Source organism: Triticum dicoccoides, chromosome 3B, assembly GCF_002162155.2.
Source record: "Triticum dicoccoides isolate Atlit2015 ecotype Zavitan chromosome 3B, WEW_v2.0, whole genome shotgun sequence".
Classification (NCBI taxonomy): Eukaryota; Viridiplantae; Streptophyta; class Magnoliopsida; order Poales; family Poaceae; genus Triticum; species Triticum dicoccoides.
Genome location: NC_041385.1, coordinates 783,687,071 through 783,708,837, shown reverse-complemented (window position 1 = coordinate 783,708,837; position 21,767 = coordinate 783,687,071). Strand labels below are relative to the sequence as shown.

At 41.5% G+C, this 21,767-nt stretch overlaps 2 pseudogenes; one reads left to right on the top strand and one right to left on the bottom strand.

Annotated features, from left to right (window-relative positions):
• LOC119280023 overlaps window positions 1-9,748 on the bottom strand; it is an 18,622-nt pseudogene extending 8,874 nt beyond the window's left edge.
• A 1,246-nt stretch (window positions 9,749-10,994) lies between these two features.
• On the top strand, window positions 10,995-13,883 carry LOC119278459 (annotated as a pseudogene).
• Window positions 13,884-21,767: the final 7,884 nt, after the last annotated feature.

Genomic DNA, 21,767 nt, shown 5'->3' with positions numbered 1-21,767 from the left:
AATAGGATTTTCCCCAAAAAATTAAATGGTGTCACTGAACGAAAATATACCATGTTCTATAGATTACTATTTTCAAATGTTATAAGAGTTTTAAGAAAATACTTTGTTCAAAATTAAATAATAATAACATTTTTTTAACATATACAAAATAATTTATTGATGACTTCGTGAAAAAACCCAAAGATATTTCAATAGATAAAATGTTTCGTACGTAACTATTTGCTTTCTTTAGATATGCTTTGTCTCTTAGAAAAATATTGGTATGTCAAATAAATTGTTCGCATGACTTAAAAAAATGTTTTGCCGACTAAATAAATACTCTGCACCATGTACGAAAAATGTCCATGTATGTCAAATAAAGTGTTCATGCAACTTCTAAAGTATGTGTTGATAGATATGAACAATATGGTATTTTACGCAAACAAAAATGGTCTTAAGTATCTATAAAATATTCATGTGACTTCTAAAAATTATTCCAACACACAAAGTCTTACACATGATTTCTTTTCTTCTTCTTTCAAGTATGATAAACTAGTGAACTCTACTTCGGGAAAAAGTTCAGTAATCATTCAAAATGTTATTGGTTCATGACAAACATGACAAAGTTATTTGCGTTAAAATTATTTCACTTTCAAAAAAAATATACAGCTGTGAAAAAATATATTACTTGAACATTGCATAAAACAACAACAGACTATGTACTGGTGGAACACATGATTTTTTTTTCTTAAAAATAAGTAAAAAGGAGAAGAAAAAATGAAAGAATAAGCAAAGTAGAGAAAATGGGAAATATAAACTGAAAAGAAAAGACATGAAAGTAAAACAAAAATACTGGAAGGAGCCAACAACAAGAAGCAACATCTGGATATTAGCGCCTCCTGCTTATAGTTTTTCAAAGCTTAATAAAAATTGCAATGAAAGCCTACTGAAGGGAACTACGTGCGCAGTTTTGTACTGTGATCACTACTCAGGTAATACATTAGGCGACACTGGATCGTCAGTAGTGTCTAAATAAGGATAAGGTTGCTAGTTTGATTCTGCTTAATTTGACTGTAACGGCTGGCCAAATAATTATGAAGGAATTGTCCGTCAAGCTGGCTCATCTTCATATACGTATATTTATTCTGCAGCCTCTCAACTCCAGCAAGAGCAGCTTTGCAGAAACAAGTGTTGCTTATCCCTGTTCATCATATCCTAGCGGACGAACCTTTTTGAAGGCAGAAATAATCTTCACCTTCTTATTCATTTCTTATTTACTTCAAACCATCATTGCAATGGCCTTGAGTAGAGGCAGGTCAAGAGTGGCGAATCTAACCCACTCGGACTCGCTGGGAAGAGATCGTCCGACAAACAAAAATCACACAAGCAATAAAGTTACAATAAACTTCTTCTAGACTTCAGTATTTTTCAACATCGATACGACACGGGCGCACATCACCAAGTTGCAGTGATATCACCAGAGACAACATCTGCATAGCGGGCAGCTGGTTTTTCACGGTGGATCAACGGTTGGGCGGCCATTGCGCACATCCAATCCGCTGGAGCATGTTCGCGCGCTATCTAAAAGGGTTATATTTTTACTTCTTTGCTGGATCTAAGCGCCCCCATGGGACAACCGGAAACTATTACATATCTACAAGAGACAAGCACGGAAAGCAGGTTGGTGCTGTCTGCTGTCCACGGGTACCAACTACTACCGAGTCATCCAAGCCAGCCTCGCTGAGACTTCAGATCTTCACCTCTCGCACATCGTTTTGCCCAGAAGGGGTGCCGCAGCCCGGGCACTTCCGGTGCCGTAGCTCGAGGTTCCTCTGGATACATGTCGAGCAGAACAGATGGAAGCATTTGGTGATCACAACCTGCCAACAACCAACAAGGAACATCAGCAGTAGGTGGTCACAAATTTGGGAGCTTTACACAGATAAAATGTAAATCTGGTGGCATGGGAATGGAAATAAATGTATCTCAGCTTCTAAAATCTTGAGTCACGTACAAATCCGCATAATTCAAAAATAAGGCTGTGCGATTCAGTGAACAGTGAGTTACCTCTTTCGGCCGGTCAAAGCACACGCCACACTTGAGAATAGCCTTGGAGTCTTTTATCTCGTCCTGGAGCTTCTGGATAGTAGCCTCTTCGTTCTCAGATGTCAGCTCCATGACTTCATTCTTCACCTCCTCGTATGCTTCCTCAAGCTTTCTCTTCTCGCTTCTATAAAATAGCAAAAGAGTGTAACAAGCCCTGGTGGCAGAACAACAAGACAAACTTGGAACAAAAAATTAACACCACACCAGCAAGCCTAACCTCTCACGCTCCAGCTCCGTTCTCAGCTCAGCTATTTTTTTCTGGTTTTGCTCATATTCTTTCTCAGAGGATCCAACGGCGGACCGAAGCCACTTGAGCTCCTTCTCTGTGTCAGATACCTCCAGCAGTCTTTTCAATGATAGTTGCATGATGCCTGTTCTCTGAAGAAGTTTTTATAGCTTGTGCGACATAGGCTTTCATCTGTAAGGTTTATTCAAATAAAGACACTTCAAAACCAGCTCAGTGGTAAACACACACACACACACACACACAGAATATATTTTTTAATACAATAAATATTTTCTTTCACGTGATTTTCAATTACTATTGACAGACAACAAATTAAACCATAAATAACACATAGGGCATGAGTCAGAGATTACCTGCTCTTCACCACGGGAGAGTTTTTGTTTAGATGACTCCGGTGAACTGTTCACCTGATGGAGTTGCTTCTGTAACAAATGCTTTTCAGAGAGAAGGGAAGCAGAAGCTTGCTTTGTCTTCACATTATCTGATACTAGCTGTTAGATGAGAAACAAGTTACTGATGGGAACCAATAAGAAAAGCAAACAGTGTTTCTTCTGGCAATTCAACAGAGTATAAATATGGTGTGGGGTTAAAGTGCATGGTTAATAAGGCAATAAGGCAAGGTGATAAGGCAATTTCAGATGCACTCGACTACTGCCCCCGCATCTAGGTGCTAGAGACGTGCTGCAAGGACACGCTATATGAATCAACAAGTAGTAGCAACTGGAGTAACTATCTATTAGATAGAGATGGAAAAGGGAAAAGAGAAATACACCAGGCCACCTAGCCCAACAGCCGCAGCTGTCACCATGCTTGTGCACATGGAGCGTGTAACAAGATTCTAGTGGCGTGTTGCTATATTGAGGGGGGGTGCCATGCCGACAGCAAAGGGGAAACGCCCGTGAGACAGAAGCACGGATGCCACCACAGAAAGCCCAACAAGCTGGCAGCGAAGAGCTGTCCTGGTATCAGATACACACCTTTATGTTAAAATCATCTCTGTCGGCAACCTGTTGAAGAAGATGCTGGTTTTGTGTCTGCATGTCTTCATATGCTTGACCAATTGTCTGCAGTGATAGCATCATTTGCTTTCAAACACACTCGCACACACAAACAAAAAAAAGACTGCTGGTAAGAAAACTTAAAATGAGCTAACTCAATTTCAGAGATATAAGCATCTCCTTCCGTTTCTTTAATTCTTATTGCCTCCTTGAGTCCAGAACATCTCTGCAAAACAGATCATACAAGGGATGAAGCTGCGGAGGTGATACAGGATACCATGTCCTCATTGAACAATAAAATATCTAATGGTTCACAAACATAACATATACTGCCAGCTGTCACAAAAAAGTTGTACCAAGAAAATATAAAAGCTCGTTTATACTGATCACTAGAACTAGTTGGATAATACTCCCTCCGTAAACTAATATAAGAGCGTTTAGAATACTAAAATAGTGATCTAAACACTCTTATATTAGTTTACAGAGGAAGTACTTGATAGCAGGATGATGATTATTGAGATCTAATTAGGTTTTAACCTAGTGGGCCAAACAGGACAGGAAGGCACAAAATATATGTATTACTAGCAGATGCAGGAACCAGTTGCAGGAGTTAAACTAGAACCTAGCCAGTTCTGATTTCACCTGGGCTGGTTTACAGCAGCAGCAAAGAAAAAGGTCCAGTTTGTTTGTGCATTTTGAGCCTATGAGTTTGTTAATAATTTAGTAAATGGAATTTAGGAACAAGGTGTATATGCTTGGATTTCCAATGTAAATTGTGAGCAAGTATGGCTTGTATTAGCCATTGAGCGGCAAAATGGGTGGTTTCGAAACCTATAAAGGACTATGTTAATCGTTATTAAACAGTACTCCCTCCATCCAGAATTAATTAATGTTCAAACAGATGTATCTAGACGTATTTCGATGCTAGATACATCTGTTTGAATAACATCAACTAATTCTGGTCGGACAAAGTATATATTTAACACACTCAACATCTTACACGTTATTAATAGCAGCAACCAGGATGAAACAACTGCAATAATTAACATCCTGATCCCCTCAACGGAAAACTCGTTTGAAATAGCAATCCAAGTAAACTGGAGAACTATGTCAGTCCCAGTAAACTGGAGAACACATATCGAATTGTCACTAGGAGAAGATAACTGACCTTTCAGATGCATCTACATCGGTCCTTAACTCTTCCAGTTCTGCTTCAGCAATGCAAAGCCTTCGCTGGCATGCAGTTTCGGCTTCATTTGCTCCTTTTACACAAAGCTCAAGACTATACTCCTCTAGACTAGTTCTCAAATATTCAGCCTGCTTGCGAGCTCGATTTTCTGATTCCTTGATCTCTGTAATTGTCCTAGATTCACAGTAGTGCAAAATAAGAATCTAACAAATGAAGAAAAATATATTAGTATGTAAAATTCATGAAAGCTGTGAATTGACTATTATTCTATGGATCGTTTTCAAAGGGGAAATCAATGGGTATTTGGTAATGGAGGAAAGCGCAGAGGTAACCAACCTATGTTTTTTTTTTCATTTGTTGAGTTCTTTGCTTATATGATTTTTATTCCTTGTCGTTTTGAACACTTTATTTTCAGCGATCTAAAGTAGTATATTTTTCTTTCGGCATTTACAAATGCCACATAACCTATGTCAGCTAGTGTTAGCAGATTGCATCCAAATTAAAACTGGATTGCCAAGCCTTTTCCATCAGTTTGGACTTTTGGTTGCATTGGCTAGTGCATGAAGCTTAACATGGTATCGGAGCGTAAGGTCTCGAGTTCAAGTCCATGTATAGTCTCCCTCTGTGTCCATGTATAGGCCTCTTGAGCCATACCTCTCAGTCTATTCATGTGTTGACTTTCCGTATCACACGTGAGAGGGGGTGTTGAAGTGTGTATGCGGATTGGCTAGCCCTTTCCATCAGTTCAGACTTTTAGTTGCATTGGCTGCATGAAGCTTAACAATCACATGTTTTAACAACTTGATAGATTTAGCTGACTGCAAATTTTCATATGTAAAGTATATAGCTGAAATTGAGGATTAGAGTAAAGATGGACTTCTTCCAGGTATGCAGCAGAACTTGTTTATTCAGAAGAAAAAATGCATTACCGAAAAAGGGTTTCCCCCCGCTTTGTATACAAAGCAACCAACCGAACATGCAATGATAGGTGCTGGGCCGGAAGCAGCACAGACACGCCCAAAAGGAAAGAAAGAGAAAATACAAAAGAAACTAAAGCCAACAACGGTGGATCGACAAAAAACGAAGAAGCCTCGAGGCCGCTGCGCCCACCGGAGATCGCCCACCAAGCTCCGAGCTTCCGAAGCGTCGGTACCAATCAGCACCTCCAAGAAGGACCGCGACGATGACGACGCTGCTGCCAAGGGTTTCCCCCGGTACGCTGTGAGGAGAGAGGAAGGGTAGCCCTGACGCCCTTCAGGAAGGTCAGGCGGTACCCACAAGCGCCACCGCGTCAGTGTCGGCCAAGCCAACAGAGATTTCTCCCGATCCCAACCACCACCTCAGGCACTCCAGAGCTCGCCACCAAACAGACCCTCACCCTGCGCCAACCTGGTCACGAAGCTTCTCACGCCGTCTCCCCACGGCACCGTGAAGCATGGTCCGCACAAAGAAGGAGAGGAGCCGGGACTAGGGCAGCAGCACCGTCGGCACACGGGAGGGCCCCACCTCCACCGTCGCGACGGTAGCTGACCAGATGCAATAGCAGGAACATACCAGGCCCATGGCCGCACAGGCCCGTGGCCGCACAGGCCCGGCCGGGATCTCCGAGGCCCGTAAAGTTCCCGCCTTCGCGCTGCAGCCGGCACGCCGTCGACGCCGCCGCCCCTGTCCAAGCCGCTCCCCTGCCTCCCCGTACAGAGAGCCGCCAAGTGGAAACACCACCACCACGTGCGCCGCCGACCACCACCACTAGGTCGCCGGACCGCCACCGGCCGAGCCGCACCACCACCGCACGCCCGCGACGAAGGGAAACCAAGGCGGCCGCCGGGGGCCCGAAGCCGGACCCCAGCCGCCGCCCACGCCGCCCGCATCCCGCGCCGCCTGCCGGACGGAACGGCCGCCCCGGCGAGGCGCACACCACCGCATAGCCGGCCACGCCCGCCAGGAGCGCGCCGCCACGCCGCGGTGCCCCGCGCCTGCACCGCGCCCGCACCCGAAGGAGCGGCCCACGCCGCGCCGTCGCGCCGGGGGAATACCAGGCCCCGCCGCCGCCGGCGCTGGTCGGGCTTCGCCCAGCCGCGCCCCCTGGCGGCGGCGAGGGAGGAGGGAGGAGGAGGGGAGGTGCACGGCGAGCGGATCTAGGGGCCCTCGCTGGCCGCCTCGCGGGTGGCGGCGCGGGGAGAGAAACCTAGCGCGAGGGACTCTGAAGAAAAAATGCATTGAATGATATAACTTTAAGAATCATAATGGGATGTGTCAACTTTTTCTCTTGTTCCCAAGGTGTGGTAAACTGTAAATCCCAAGTAAGTAGAAAACATTTTCTAACAGAGAATTTCAAGAATCTGGCGGACGACTATGAGATCATCGAAGAGAATAGCATAAGTCACAATCATCAAAAATCAACACAACTGATAAGTGATAACGATAACAATCAAGTCATACCTCGACTTAGAACATTCTTTCCCATACATATCCACAATAAATTCCAACTCCTGATTTTCCTTTTCTAATGTCTCAATCTGTTGAAATTTCATTCAGAAAACATGAATGGTAATCCTGTCACAGTGCAAAGTTGCAAGAGCTTCGCTTCGGACCATTGAAGGGCAATACTTCCTTGTTTTTCTTCAGAAAATGGAAGATTTTTATATGTAGGCTCATATATGTAATGTAACCTCTCTTAGTTGCATATTCACTACCAGAGTTTGTTTGCCCATAATTCTTTAAAATTTAAGGGGCTATACTGTTAGTTGCATATTCACTACCAGATATTTGTTTGCCCACAGTTGGAAAATAACAACAATTGCAGGTAGCTAGTTGCAAAAGTTGAATATACACCAATGCTTGAAAGACTAAGAACTAACTGTTAATCCATAATAAATTTTCAGAAACCAGGTATCAAGCACGGACTAATCTTGACAGATCTAACCTTATTTAATGACAAGTAGGGGTAACCTAATGGTGCATGCTATCTCTTCTTAAAGAATGGCTTTGTTATAGAGAGCAAGGACTAAATCTTCACAGGTAGCATGTACCCTAACGGACATAGAGATAGCAAGGACTAATCTTGACGGATGTAACCTTATTAGATCGTATCTCACCCTAACGTTACTAATTTTATATTTCCTTATATATAATTGGCTTAAGGCCCAAGCTACTTGCTCTCCAAGTTGCTTCTTCGGCCAGTTATTGGGTGAGTCTACGCTACTAAGTAATAACAAATCAGATGTAATTGCTTGTGTAATAACTCGAAAATTTCTCCGAGCTGAGAGAACCATGGTGAAGGGAAAAGCAAAGACTTTCAGAGAACGCAAATATATCTCAGGCTGTCAGCACAATTAGAAGACGAGAGATTTTCATGATACCATACCAATTCTTTGAGGGACTTTATCTCAGAGACTTGTGTGTTGTATCTATCAGATATTTCCTTCTGTTCACTGATCTGAAAATTGGAGATACTTCCTTCAGATGTTTCGATTATGCTGGAGGTCTATTCAGAATTTCTCAGGTATAGTTCAGAAGATAAACTGCACGGAAATAGTTTGTGAATAATATTGTTTGAAGATCTAATAATGATCCTAAAAACATGTAACAATGCAAGCATATAACAGCATCAAAGTACACATGAGTATAGCCTGAAGATAACCTGAAGATAATATAACCTTTTTCTTCACTTGTCATTTTGGAGATCAGACACGGTCTCTGATACACCTAATTAACTATTACTTTTTGTATACTTTATAGAGATAAAATATTCAAGAAAATGACATAGAATAAATTTTATGACAAATATATTTTGAATGACAAACATAAACACTTATGCATATTATATTGGGAAAAGTAAGCATACATACAGAGGTGGTTGCTTGAGCTAGGTTTTAGATACTTGTGCATCTGGAAAACTTCTCAAAAAAGTCACATATGTGAACATGCTATATTCTAGATTCGGTTGGTTTAAATTGAGTTGGTTATGTGCTAGCAGTCGACTATTTAAGTGACAACTTTGCTTCTTTGTAGAAGACAATCAGTAAACAAACTTACCTTGACCAGCTATCCTAGTGTTACTACCCCAACTGGTTACCCCTTCAATCTAACGTCGTTCTACCTTAATCCATCTTATTACATTTCCATCCCCTTGTTCAAGTCAATCGGTTCATGACACGGTAAGAATGGACTAGTACTAGTTCTGGTATGTGGTGCTTGCTCTTTGTAGTTAATCTATATGTCAGATATATGAATGCAGAAAATATCCTTTCTGCTAAAATCAATGCAAAGTGAGTTAATATGTACAGGAATCACGATGAAGAAACATAAAAGATTCATTTTTCATTACACACTGTGTGGCAATCTCACTACCAAGTACAAGCATGTTAAATTTCAGCGACATTCACAGACATGGCAACAGATGCGGACCGAGAGCCAGTTTGGAAACATTGATAGATCCAAATCGATGACATACCTTCTTAGCTAACAAGGTTCTTAACAAGTCAGCTTCTTCACGTAATGCAAGTGCTTCAGAAGCCGCATCCTTTGATCTATTCAATTGATTCTCCATCATTTCCATCTCTTTAGAGAGTGATGCAGCCATGACATGAATCTCATCCTTGAAGTCTTTTTTACCTAGATAGTGGTGGAATTGTGAACAAAGTATATATTACACTGCAGGAGGTTAACCCAGATCTCGATTTAGCAAGCCACTAAGTCAGGCCTCAATACCCGAATCTTGCAATGATTCCTCAACTTTGATCTTGAGATCATTCTTCTCAGCCATGGATTTCAGAATCTTATGTTCCAGTTCTTCGATTTTGGCCTCATAAGAGGTAATGGATTGTTTAATATTGTCGACGGATTCTCCTTTTGCACACATTTCTTTCTCCCTTTGCAAGAACTGGTTCTTATCATTCTAAAGTCAAAGAAAGGAAAAGTTGGTCAAGAGAAAATACCTTGCAAAACAACAGCACAACAGAGGAAAAGCATACCTGTAATACATCAACCAAACCCTTGTATCTTTGTATCTCAGCATTCAGATGATGTAACTGATCGCTAAGAATTGTATATGGTTTTGATGTGAAAATATAGTTGTCGTCTTTTAATTGACCCTGCACACATAACACCAGAATGCAGATTATAGGAATAAGAAGACCCAGGATACAACTTGAAAGTACAACAAATATGTCAGCCATCCATTACAAAGAAGGTGCCAACCTGCAGATCTTCTAACTGCTTATACATGATGGTAACAAACTATGACTACTGCTGCTGGCTCTTGGACCACAGGAGCCTTAGAGTATCCTAAATTACTGCCTCCATAGTGAAGACTTCATCATAGCTAGATAAATTTTTTGAATTGTTCGCTTTTCAAAAAATTAAAAAAAAACAAAATTCAAAATTTGTCCATAAGTTTCTAAAATATATTATACTCCCTCTGTAAGAAATATAAGAGCGTTTAGATCACTACTTTAGTGATCTAAATGCTCTTATATTTCTTTACGGAGGGAGCATATTTTAGTAGATTTTTAAAATATGTAGCTTCTGAAACCGGTTCTTTTTTGGGTGTAAACACCCGCTAAGAAAACAAAGGAAAAATAGACAATCTTGTGGGCAATGCGGGCCGGCCCATTTGCGCTGCCCTTCAGAGAAAGCTTGTGACTAGTTCTCGTTTTTTTGCTTCCTCAATGCGAAGGCTATGTTTTTATTATTTGAGAATGCGGAGGCATAACTCGGAGTAAACTATTGACATTGACCAAGATCCAAGAGCCGGAGCAACTAATTGAGTACTCCTTCATGATCCCCCGCAAGGGTCACTTGGGGTGGGCTGGTAGGGTGCCACTTGCGCGCTCTCAGCCACCGCCACGTGTTACGCTCTAGGCGCTCACTTTGAAATGTTTTTTTAATTTTAATATTTTTCTGTACGTGTTTTCGGCTTTTAGATAAAAATGTTTCCGGTTTTCCTCAGATTTTCCTTAGGATTTGGACCCTAAAAATTTTAAAAAATTATTTGCACAAAAAATGTGTTTCCTTTTTTTCTCCTTCCGCGAGAGGCATATATTTACTTCTTGTGGGGGCACAGATTTGCTTCGCGAGAGAAACAATCGTGCCTCTCGAAATGGAAAAAATGCGTTTTTTTTTGTTCCGTGAGAGACACGAATTTACTTCTTGTGGAGGCACGGATATGCTCGAGAGGCACATGCACCACATCACTTGTTGCAAACTGGCATGGCGAGAGTGATCTTTAGAAAGAGTACTCTAACTAGTTTTTTTTAGACATGAGTACTCTAATTAGTTTTTTTAGACAAATGAGTACTCTAATTAGTGATTTCGTCCAAAAACTCTCTACGCTCTTGTTCCGGTGCAAATGGAAGAACCGATTCGGACGAAGCAGCCCGGCCCGGCCCGCGGCCACAAGCCGAACGAGACCATGACGGCAGATCACCGCCCGCAACCGCAAAGGGAATCCAATCACCGCACGGCTCTCCGCCCGCCACGCCACCACAACCGCCGCCATGCCGCGTGCCTCCGTCCGGCCGCCGTCGAAGCAGGGCCCGAGCGCCTCCCCCTCCTCCACCCCGGCGGCGGATTCCTCCATCGCGGCCCTCATCGACCGCGCAACCAACACCACAGCCCCCTCCGTCGACCCTGCACTCCTCCGCGCCATCAAGTCCTCCGCGCGCGCCTCCGATGGCGCCGTCCGCGACGCCTTCCGCTTCCTCCTCTCCCTCATGGCCAAGCCCCACTCCCACGTGCGTAAGCCCCTCCCCCCGGATCTCCAGTTCCCCCGCCCCTAGACCCTTGGCGGCCGGGCTGATGTTAAAATTCCCCCCTTTGTGCGTGCGTGCGCAGGTGCGGCTCCTGGCCTTCAGCATCGTGGACGAGCTCTTCATGCGCTCCAAGCTCTTCCGCTCCTCCTCGCTTACGGGCTGGACGGATTCGTCCCGCTGGCCGTCGGCTTCCGCACCAACGAGCAGCTCCCCCCGCCGGCAGCCTCCGCGGCCACGCTCCGAAAGGCCGCCATCCAGGCGCTCGAGCGCTGGCACCACCTCTTCGGCGTGCACTACCGCCAGCTCCGTCTCGCAGTCGACTACCTCAAGTCGTCCGCGCGCATCCAGTTCCCCGGTCTCCGCGCGGCACGTGCCGCGCGGGAGGCACGCACGCAGGAGATCTTGACTGCCAAGGTCGAACAGTTGCGGTCCACGATTGGATCCATAAAGGCTGAAATCCGGTCCACCATCGAAGAGATCCGCAACGGGCTGGGCATCATCCGGGCTGAGTATGAGAAATTCGAGCGTTATGCAGATGAGGAAGAGGAGGAGGAGATTGCTTCAATGGCAATGCGGAGTATCAGGACAGCATCATTGATGGCTGGGCAGTGGGTGCCTGAAACTCAGGAAAACGAGGCAGTTTTTGATGCGTTGAGGGAGGCGTACCGGCTCCTTATATCGAAGCATTTCAGCACCATTCAGGATTGGATATCTGTGCTTGTTAGGGTCAATCTTGCAGATAATCGGTTCAGAGATTCTGCATTGAAGGAATTCATTGATGTTAAGAATGAAATACGTGCTGTAAGAGGCCAGTGCAATGAGCTTGGTCTCGATCTTGATAATGTTCGTAGGAAGAAGGATGTTCAGGAGGAAGATGAAGAGGATTGGGTGGAGGGAAAGATTGAAGTTCCTAGTCCTCCTAGAGTTGATAGCACTGTAGATGTTGCAGGTTCCAACAAGGACAATAGGAAGGGAAAGAGGATGGTGAATGGAGGTAATGGTGACTTGCCAAATGGCGGTAATAGATCTCAGGAGATGGATCCAGAGAGAAAAAAGCTCCTTACTGAAGCCCCTTTGGTATCATGGAGCTCTGTCTTGGACCGGTGGGGTTCAAATATGGATGCACATGTAAACCAGAGGGGGCTTGAGCTCGAGAGCCATTGGGGGAGGATGGATAATGATGCTGTTATACCTGCTGCAAAGATTGCAGAGTTAAATGTTCACCATTCTATTTATAAAGAAGAGCCAGTTGAGATCCTACCATGTCATGCACCTCTGAAGAAAGGAGGTCTTTGCCAGAGAAGGGATCTCAAGATATGCCCTTTTCATGGGCCCATCATCCCACGTGATGCAAGTGGAAATCCAATTGGCAAAATTGGTGGCAGTTCTGATGCAGGAGGCGATCCGCTTGAGCAGAAAGTAGACATTCGTGAGGCAGGAGGAAATCCGATTAAGACAAATGGAGGCAGTGATACTGAAAGTACACAGGAGGGTCAGGAGCCCTCTACTTCAATGATGAGAAGCATAAATAATGACACAAGCGACATCGATGGAGCACATGACCTGAGTAAAATTACAATGGACCAGCTGGCAATGCAAGCAATTAAGAATGTTCGGAAAAGGGACATGGACGACAAAGCACGGGAAAGAGCCCAACGTGCGAGAATCCGCCAGCACAATGAAGATGTTCTGCGGCAAGCGGCTATTGCTTCAACGCCCCACTCAGCGGCAGCATATGACCAGCCTTCTGGAACATTGGGCCGACGTGGTCGACGTCGAGGTAAGACGAAGGAACCTACACTATCATCAATGCTGAAGAAGAAAGTTACTGCAAAAGATAGGATTGCAGGGAGGCTTCTAAATGGTCGTGCTAGGGACGCAACAATAAGAGAAGCTTCTAATACTGAGGATATGACCTACAGAGAAGCATTCCCAAATCAGTGGCAGTGAAAGCACACTGAGTAGGTCTTTCTTCATTATTAACAGCTTCGTTTTGCTGTGCTGCTGTACGCTTGAGGTGCTTGAAGTACTCAGGGCACTGAAGCTGCTTCCAGCCTGTTCATGGAAAATTTCAGAAAAGGAATTCCTAGACCATGTGTACAGCCGGATTGACAATCGAAATCGCAGTGTGGTGCCTGTAAACTGGATGCTTCGATTTTGTGAAGCAGGACAAGCAGTTTGTCCTCATTGCCGACCATCCTTTCACGATACCCAGCTTCTCTCAAGCTACACCATGGACATCCATGATTCTGAACCGGCCTTAGCAGATTACATGAGGTGCCGATAAACTGGATGATTGGTACCTATGGTTTCCACTGCTAGGAAAGGGTTCCTGTTTTCTCTCTTTTCTTTTGTTTTGTTATTTTGGTTATGCCCTTGGCTTGTTCCGGGCAAGAAACAGGTTGACTCTAGGTTGTATCTTCTGTGACGGAATTACTGTTTGCTATCAGATTTGTACTCTATGCTGCACTGTTTAGCTTGGTGCTGCCATCTTGTGTGCAGTGTGGTTCTTCATTTCTGTAGTAGATAATGTCAGCTCAAAGAAATGGCATAACCTTTTTCCAACATATACTCTATGCTCAACCTTTTTTCCTCTGTTCTGTATTTAACCCAGCAACTGAGTCTTAGTAGATGTTGTGCCTCACTGTTCTTCTCCATAAGCTTTGTAATTTTGCAATGTCTTGTAACTTGTTCGTTGCCGGATTTCTGGGCATGACTGCAGAATGGTCACAATTTGTCGCGCGGCCGCTGTGGTGAACTGAAGGTTTGTTTGGTAGCTCACCGTGGCTGCTTAACATGTGAACTGAAGCTGCTTTGTTAATGAAAAAATTTCTGGCAAACTATTTTGTTGCTCTCTGGCATGTATGGTCTGTTTCTTTGTAACCAGTTTTTTGTTGGATTTCTGGGCATTATTGCCAAATGGTCTAACACAATTTGTAGCACATTTTCTGTTGCGGACTGAAGAGATGTGCTTGCATATAAAAACTGATGACAGTACTCCCTCAGTCCGAAAATACTTGTCATCAAAATGGATAAAAGGAGATGTATCTCACGGAGGGAGTACAAATTACAGTTGCTGTCTCCAGATGGGTCATATAGATCCTGATGTATACTCTCCCCGTCTGAAAAAGCTTGTCCCAAGCTTGTACCTTGATGCTAGATACATCCATTTGAGGGACAAGATTTTTCGGACGGAGGGAGTACGTATTTTTGTCCGGACGGATGGGTCATATAGATCCTGATGTATACTCTCCCCGTCCGAAAAAGCTTGTCCCAAGCTTGTACCTTGATGCTAGATACATTCATTTGAGAGACAAAATTTTTCGGACGGAGGGAGTACATATTTTTGTCCGGACGGATGTTCCCTTCCCTTTTGCATACATAGACTGTATCCTGTTCAGAGGACACAGGCGTCGTCAGGATGTAGTTGCCCCACCACTGCGTCTCGGACTTGTTTTCTTCGTTTCACAGGTCAGGTCAGAAATTTGTATGTCCATCTATACAACTAACATTAAACTCAATAACGTGATACAAACAAATTTATTTTGCCTTACTTACGATCATTGGTAATGAATATTCATCGCCGATGTCGGTGGCCATCGAAGGAGAGTGCAAATAAGAACCATATTGTGCAGAGGTGGAGAAAGACACAAAATATTTTGATGCGCCAAGTAATAATAAACAACCTAAGGTATCTTCTTGCAGGCTTCAAATGACGAACATCCTAAATCTTTGATTGCAGGCCGCTGCTTCTTCAAGGTCCTAGTTTCAACGATATTGTATAAACTAGTGAAGTAAATATACTAGCAGGTGCAAATATTCGTGCCCTAAGTGTTTGATTGTTGTTTTACTGTATGTGATAAGATGCCTATGTGCTCAATAGTATCACAGACCATTTGACACCTTATCACAAAGCCACACATATTCTACTGGCATTATCAGAAACTATACATTTAGCATCTACACAACCCCGGGGTCCAAAATTCCGTTAACGGGAATATTCCCCGCACAGGCAGGGGATAGCCACCAAATGCGCACCTGTGCCCGTGTTAGTGGGCCCGTCCATTCTGCCTGTTCTATGTTCTTCCCTAGTTTCCATCGATTTCATGAGCTGTTTCTCGTTTTCGAAGTATTTTTTCTGCCTGTTTTTTTGGCTTTTTTCTTTTCCTTTTTATTTAATTTTGCTTTTAATTTTTCTAATTTCGTGAACTTCTAAAATCCGGAATAATTTTTGAAATTCATGAATATTTTTTAAATCATGAATATCTTTTGAAATTTGTGCATATTATTTGAATTCATACACATTTATTGAATGGACATATATTTTAGAAACATTTGAATTTTTTCCTAAATTTGCTAAAATTATTTGAATTTATGAACATTTCCTGAAGCTCATGACCATTTTTCAAATGAGAATATTTTTTGAAATAAGTTTGAACATTTGTTGTAATTTTGGAACATATTTTAAAATCTAAGATTTTTTTTATTTTAGAACATTTTAAAAGTATTTTTTCTGTAGTCATTAAAAATTATCACACTATTTTTAATTTGTTAACATTGTTTTGAAATTCAGAAATATTTTACGCAATCGATGCACCTTTTTTTATTTCATGAATACTTTTTAACTGGAGATGTGTTTAACAAATCCAAGATGAAGTTTAGAAATATTATTTGAACCAGTGAACATTTTTTTAAAGTCATGTGAATATTTGTTTTCGAAATTCATGATTTGTTTTATTACAAATCTACAAACATATTTTGACATTCAGGAATTACTTTTAACTAAAAAACATTCTTAGAAACTCGGAAATTTTCTAAAGATAATGTATGTTATTTGTACACATGAAACTTTTAACATTATTTTTTATTAATGAACATTTTTTGAAATTCAGAACTATTTTTGATATTCATGCACATTCATTAATTCATGAACAATTTTTGAATCGGAAAATATATTTCCACATATGGGAAGAATACTTGAAATGTGCAAAGATTTTTTGAATTGACAAAAAGTTTTTGAAATTCGTAGTGATTTTTCAAATGCATCTGAACATTTTTGGAAATTCATGATTTTTTAAAAATGTTCCAACTTTTTTCAAATGAGCAATCGTTTTTGATGGATACATGTTTTGTGATATTTTGTATATTCACGAACATTGTTGAACACATGAATTTTGCAATTTGATAGATTATTTAAATTAGTGAATATTTTTTGGACACATGAACATTCTTTAATATATTTCAAATTCATGATTTTTTTCGAAATCATTGGATAATTTAAATTGATGAACAATTTTTTGGAACTAGGAACACTTATAAATTTCTGTGCATTTTTCGAAATTGAAACATGTTTTATATTTTGAAATTTTTGAAAAATACTGAACATTTTTTCATGACACAAAAAATAGAAAGAAAAAGAAAGAAAAAATGGAAAAAACAGGGGCGCCTGGGCCCGCATGTGGGCTGGCCGAAATTGCACATTTTTTCCCAACGGTCATATTGTTGGTGTTGCTATACCCCTCTCCCACTTCGGGAGAGGGTTGACCACTTCATTTGATGTATACCCAAGAACCCTAACTGCTCCTTCACACTCTTCATCCTCAAATTTTAGATCCCGAAGGCTTTTGTGAGTCTAGAGAGACTATCCAATCAAGTGATAGATCCACTCCCCATCCCTCTTATAACCAAAGAAAATCATGATTTGAGGAAGTCTTGAGTATTTTGCCTTTATCTTGTTACTCCTGAAGGCTGGAGACTCCTAGGCGATAGGAGTTCTTCAGAGAGGAGTCATTCATGGTGATTAGCCCCGAAAAGTTTGTGAGGGTTTGGAGACCACCTCAAGGTCTACCACTATTGGTTGAGAAACACATTAGTGGTGTTGTCTCCAGGGGAGAATAGGGTAAATAACCTAAAGTATCTTCTTGCAGGCTTCAAATGATGAACATCCTAAATCTTTGATTACCTGCTGGTGTTTCTTGAAAGGTCCCGGGTTTCAGAAATATTGTAGAAACTAGTGAAGTAAATATACTGCAAATATTCATGTCCTAAGTGTTTGATTTTTGTGTTTCTGTATGTGATAAGATGGTTATGTGCTCAAAAGTATAACACCTTATTAGAAAACAACACATATTTTGCACGCATTATCAGAAACTATATACATTCAACATTTACACAACCCTAGGGTCCAAAATTTCGTCAACAGGAATAGTATCGAAAGTAAGACGTTGGTTAGCCTGAACCCAGGTTAAACCTCACGTCTCTTGTTGCCACACATATTTGGAAACTGTTGTTTCCTCGGAAACCTCTACTGTTATAATACAAATTCAACCCTTAAGAAACTAGATATTGCCCAGAGTCCGAGTTTCATCCATCATCCGTACTTTTGTTGAAAGCATAATCTCCTCTGCGTCAAAATTATTTCATCAAGAAATAAAGTGATGTTAGTCTTCTTCATTTTTGAAATGGAATTCACTATACAAGGCTATTTTAATCATAACTAGGCATAGTAAATAATTAAAATAAATTTGAACTTATATTAAATTTTTATACTTCTAGAACTTATTTTTACCATGTTTGAACAAGTATAAGTTTCTAGTATTATTTATTTGGTATTGTCCATATAACAAAGGTTCTATTATATCAGTTTTAGTGTTCTTTTTTACAACGTGTAATTATGTCATTGAACACTACATTTATGTTGTGCCGAAGTTAATCTAAATTTTGTAGCAAAATTTCTTTCTTATATTTTGAATACTTAAATTTATATACATTTATGATAGATATCTCCAAAGTATATAATCTAAAAAATATCTTAATATTGATTTGAGTATACGATTAGGTAAGCATACATGTAGAAAATTCTAGTATATAAATGGAACTATTGTCATGATTGTTTTCCCTTCTTGCGTTGTCAAATATGTGTTGTGAGTTGAAATGTGTGTATGTTCGGTACTTGGTATTAAATTGTGTTTCTAATAATAATCATGGACAAATAAAAAGGCAACATAAATACAGTTTGATTGTTTGATGTGCTTGCCCTCAGTGTGTTTGGTATGTATACAAGTGCTTCCTTGGCTACGTCATGAATGACTCATCTCTTGCTTTATAATTCTCCATCATTGAGTGTGAACAACATGGTGGAGTCTTGATGTGGGTTGGCCTCGAAATGGGGCTCCACAGTGGTACTCACTCCATTGTGGTACCTAGACATTGTTATGTATGCAAGTGCAGTATAGTGATATAATTTTGCCACTGCTCCTTTGCGCCTCCTGCATGATGTGCTTCCCTTGTGCGACAGAAAATTCCTCTTATGAACAAAAGGCCACCCCGAGCATCTTCCTTGTCTAGTCGTCGGACCCAAGGGGAAGGAGGGGGATCTCCACACCTACCGTTTCCATGATAGCCCTCTCATACCCATTGTTCGCCTTTGGAGTCTAGACCCCGTCGAAGGTATCTGTACTCAGGGGTTTAGATGAGCAGGTTCAGCATGCGTAGAAGAACAAGGCCCCAAAATTTAGAGTGAAGTGCACTGTAGGTCCTTGAACTATTCCAGGGATGTCACGTAGGTCCTTGAACTATTCCCAAAATCGTCATCTAGATCCTCAAAGTGCAGTAAGTGTGTCATTCAGGTCCAAAATCTTCCTGACAGGCTCTAACTGGCCAGCCGGCACATAAACAGTAACCGTAACAGTACGCGGCAAACAGTCCTAAATTCCTGTGCGTGATGAACAGTACACGACAAAGAATAAATATAAAAAAATATAAAAAAACTGAGATCCTCTGTCATCGAAGAGACCCTGGCGCGTGAACAGTAAAAATATCTTTAATTCAAAAAAAGTTTGCGAACGATGAATTTGGAAAAATATTTGTGACTTTAATAAAATGTTCGCGAACGATGAATTTGGAAAAAAAATATTCGTGACTTTAAAAAAATATTCGTGAGTTTAAAAAAAGTTCGCAAACGATGAATTTGGAAAAAATATTCACGACTCCAAAAAAAATGTTCGCGAACGATGAATTCGGGAAAAATATTCGCGAGTTTAAAAAAAATTTGCGAACGATGAATTTGGAAAAAATATTCATGACTTTAAAAAAATGTTCGCGAACGATGAATTTGGAAAAAATATTCGTGACTTTAATAAAATGTTCGCGAACGATGAATTCGGAAAAAATATTTGCGACTTTAATAAAAAGTTCACTAACATTTTTTAAAGTCAGGAATTTTTGTGGTTTGCGAACATTTTTTCCCATACCCACGAACAATATTTGTGGTTCGCGAACATATTTTCAAATTTATTGTTTGTGAACTTTTTTAAAGTCGCGAATATTTTTCCCATATTCGCGAACATTTTTTTGAATTAATGAACATTTTACTATTCACGCACCAGGGGTATCTTTGATGCCAAAGATTTTCAGATTTTTTTGTTCATATTTTTTTATTTTTTGCACTGTTCACCATGCCAGCTGGCCATTTAGAGGGGGTTAGTGAGATTTTGGACCTGGATGACACACTTACTGTACTTCGAGGACCTAAATGACGATTTTCATAGTTCGAGAACCTATGTGACACCCCTGAAATAGTTTAAGGACCTACAGTGCACTTCACTCCAAAATTTAGGGGGTAAAGATCAAAAACTTCAAAACTGACAATAATGATATCTTTCTTTTCTTTCAGTGATTACAGACCCAATGGTCAACCCTCGACGATGGTTGACCAATAGACTTTAACAAAGACCAAAGCTCCATTGCTGAATCGGTAAGGTTGCTGCTCGTTGCCGTGCTTGGATGATACAAAAGAGAGCGCTTCTCCGAAAGTGCTATTATGCTCCCGAGCACAGATGCTCATGTTATCTGAGATGTTCATTTCCGCTGAGATTCACACTGCCATTGGTATTTCCGCATGTATGTGGCAGAGTATATTAATAAGCACAGTTCAAGTGGCCCATGCCGATCAGATAGTTATTGCAGCCCCTGCCGTTACAGCTACATCCGGTCTAGAATCCTCTCACGTTCTGAGCCGACTCCCATATAGTCACAGCCGTCACATTAAGCGAGGCCAATCACGTTCTGAGCCAGAAGCTTTCTCCTACAAGCTACGGACAGTCCCAAGCTACAAGTTGCATGTCAAACATAAACTCATCACTTAGGCCCCGTTTGACAATCCAGACTATTTTTACAGTGGTTATGCTTTCTGCTTGTAATTTCCTTGGCACGAATGGAAACAGTTGTAAAATCATACGCTGGTAAACAGTTTACATACCCTGTTTGGATATGAGGGATAACTGCTGAACTTGCCGTTGGGAGAGGAAAACTGAATGCAATTTCACAGAAAAAGATCATAGGTAAACTGCAGAAGAAAATATCCCCTAAAAAAAGAACCGCAATATCCAAAATATTGAATCAACCATTCTTCGTCATAAACATGGTCATTTCTGTGTAGAAAAACTATGAGCTAAATACAACTATTTGGACCAGTTCCGCAATCACGGAAAGCTGAACTGGCAGTGCATCTCTGAAATTTAACATCAATCTATGTTCATGCCAACCGTATTTCCGAATTGAACTTATGAGCTAGTAGTAATTAAGAACTCCGATAATCATAAAATCACAAAATGAAATCCTGAAATCATGAGCTGAGGAGAGCCTGATTCCAAGAAGTTCCAAAATACCAAAACGAAAGACTAAACACATCAGGCGAGAAGTGGTTCATTGCTTTTATTCTTGTGACCTTCCAACATGTTTCCTGCAATTTAAACATATAATAGAACTCAACGAACGAGGGGAGATTAAACAATGTGAGCTTACATCTACATAATCAAGAGCTACGATTAATAGTGAAAATCTGAATTAACAAGCATGAATGATAAATGATAGTTAGAGCATGTTCCTCAAGGGATTTCAGCGGCGTAATCATAAGTTGAGCACAAAATAATCTACAACATATTAGCCTAAGCTACAGCATGTTTAGCCTCCGAAAACAGGGAATGCTTGAGCACAAAAGAAAATTAGTTGGGTGGTGAAAGAAAGAAGATAAAACAACAAGACACTAGCTGGCAAAGGAATTCAATGCAACGCAACATATCGAGCCGCCCAGATACCATGCTCACCTGCGCTCGTGACCAGAACAACCGCTTCCTACAAATCACCACCTATTAAGAAATCAATTTAAAACATTACCAATCAACCTATGCATTACCTAGTGCTTTAGTCTTAGGTACCGTGCCACCCATCATATGTCTAAACCAGAAAACACCCACTTAAAGCACTGGTGGAAAAAGGGCCTTTGGTCGCGGTTCGCAACTGCCATTAGTCGCGGTTGTGCAACCGCGACAGAACGGGCGCGACTAAAGGCCCCCCCCTTTAGTCGCGGTTGCTTAAGAACCGCGACTAAAGGCCCGTCCACGTGGGCGCCAGGTGGCCGTCGGGGCGGAGGACCTTTAGTCGCGGTTCTTCTGGCCAACCACGACTAAAGGCCGCCGCAGGTTTAGGGTTTT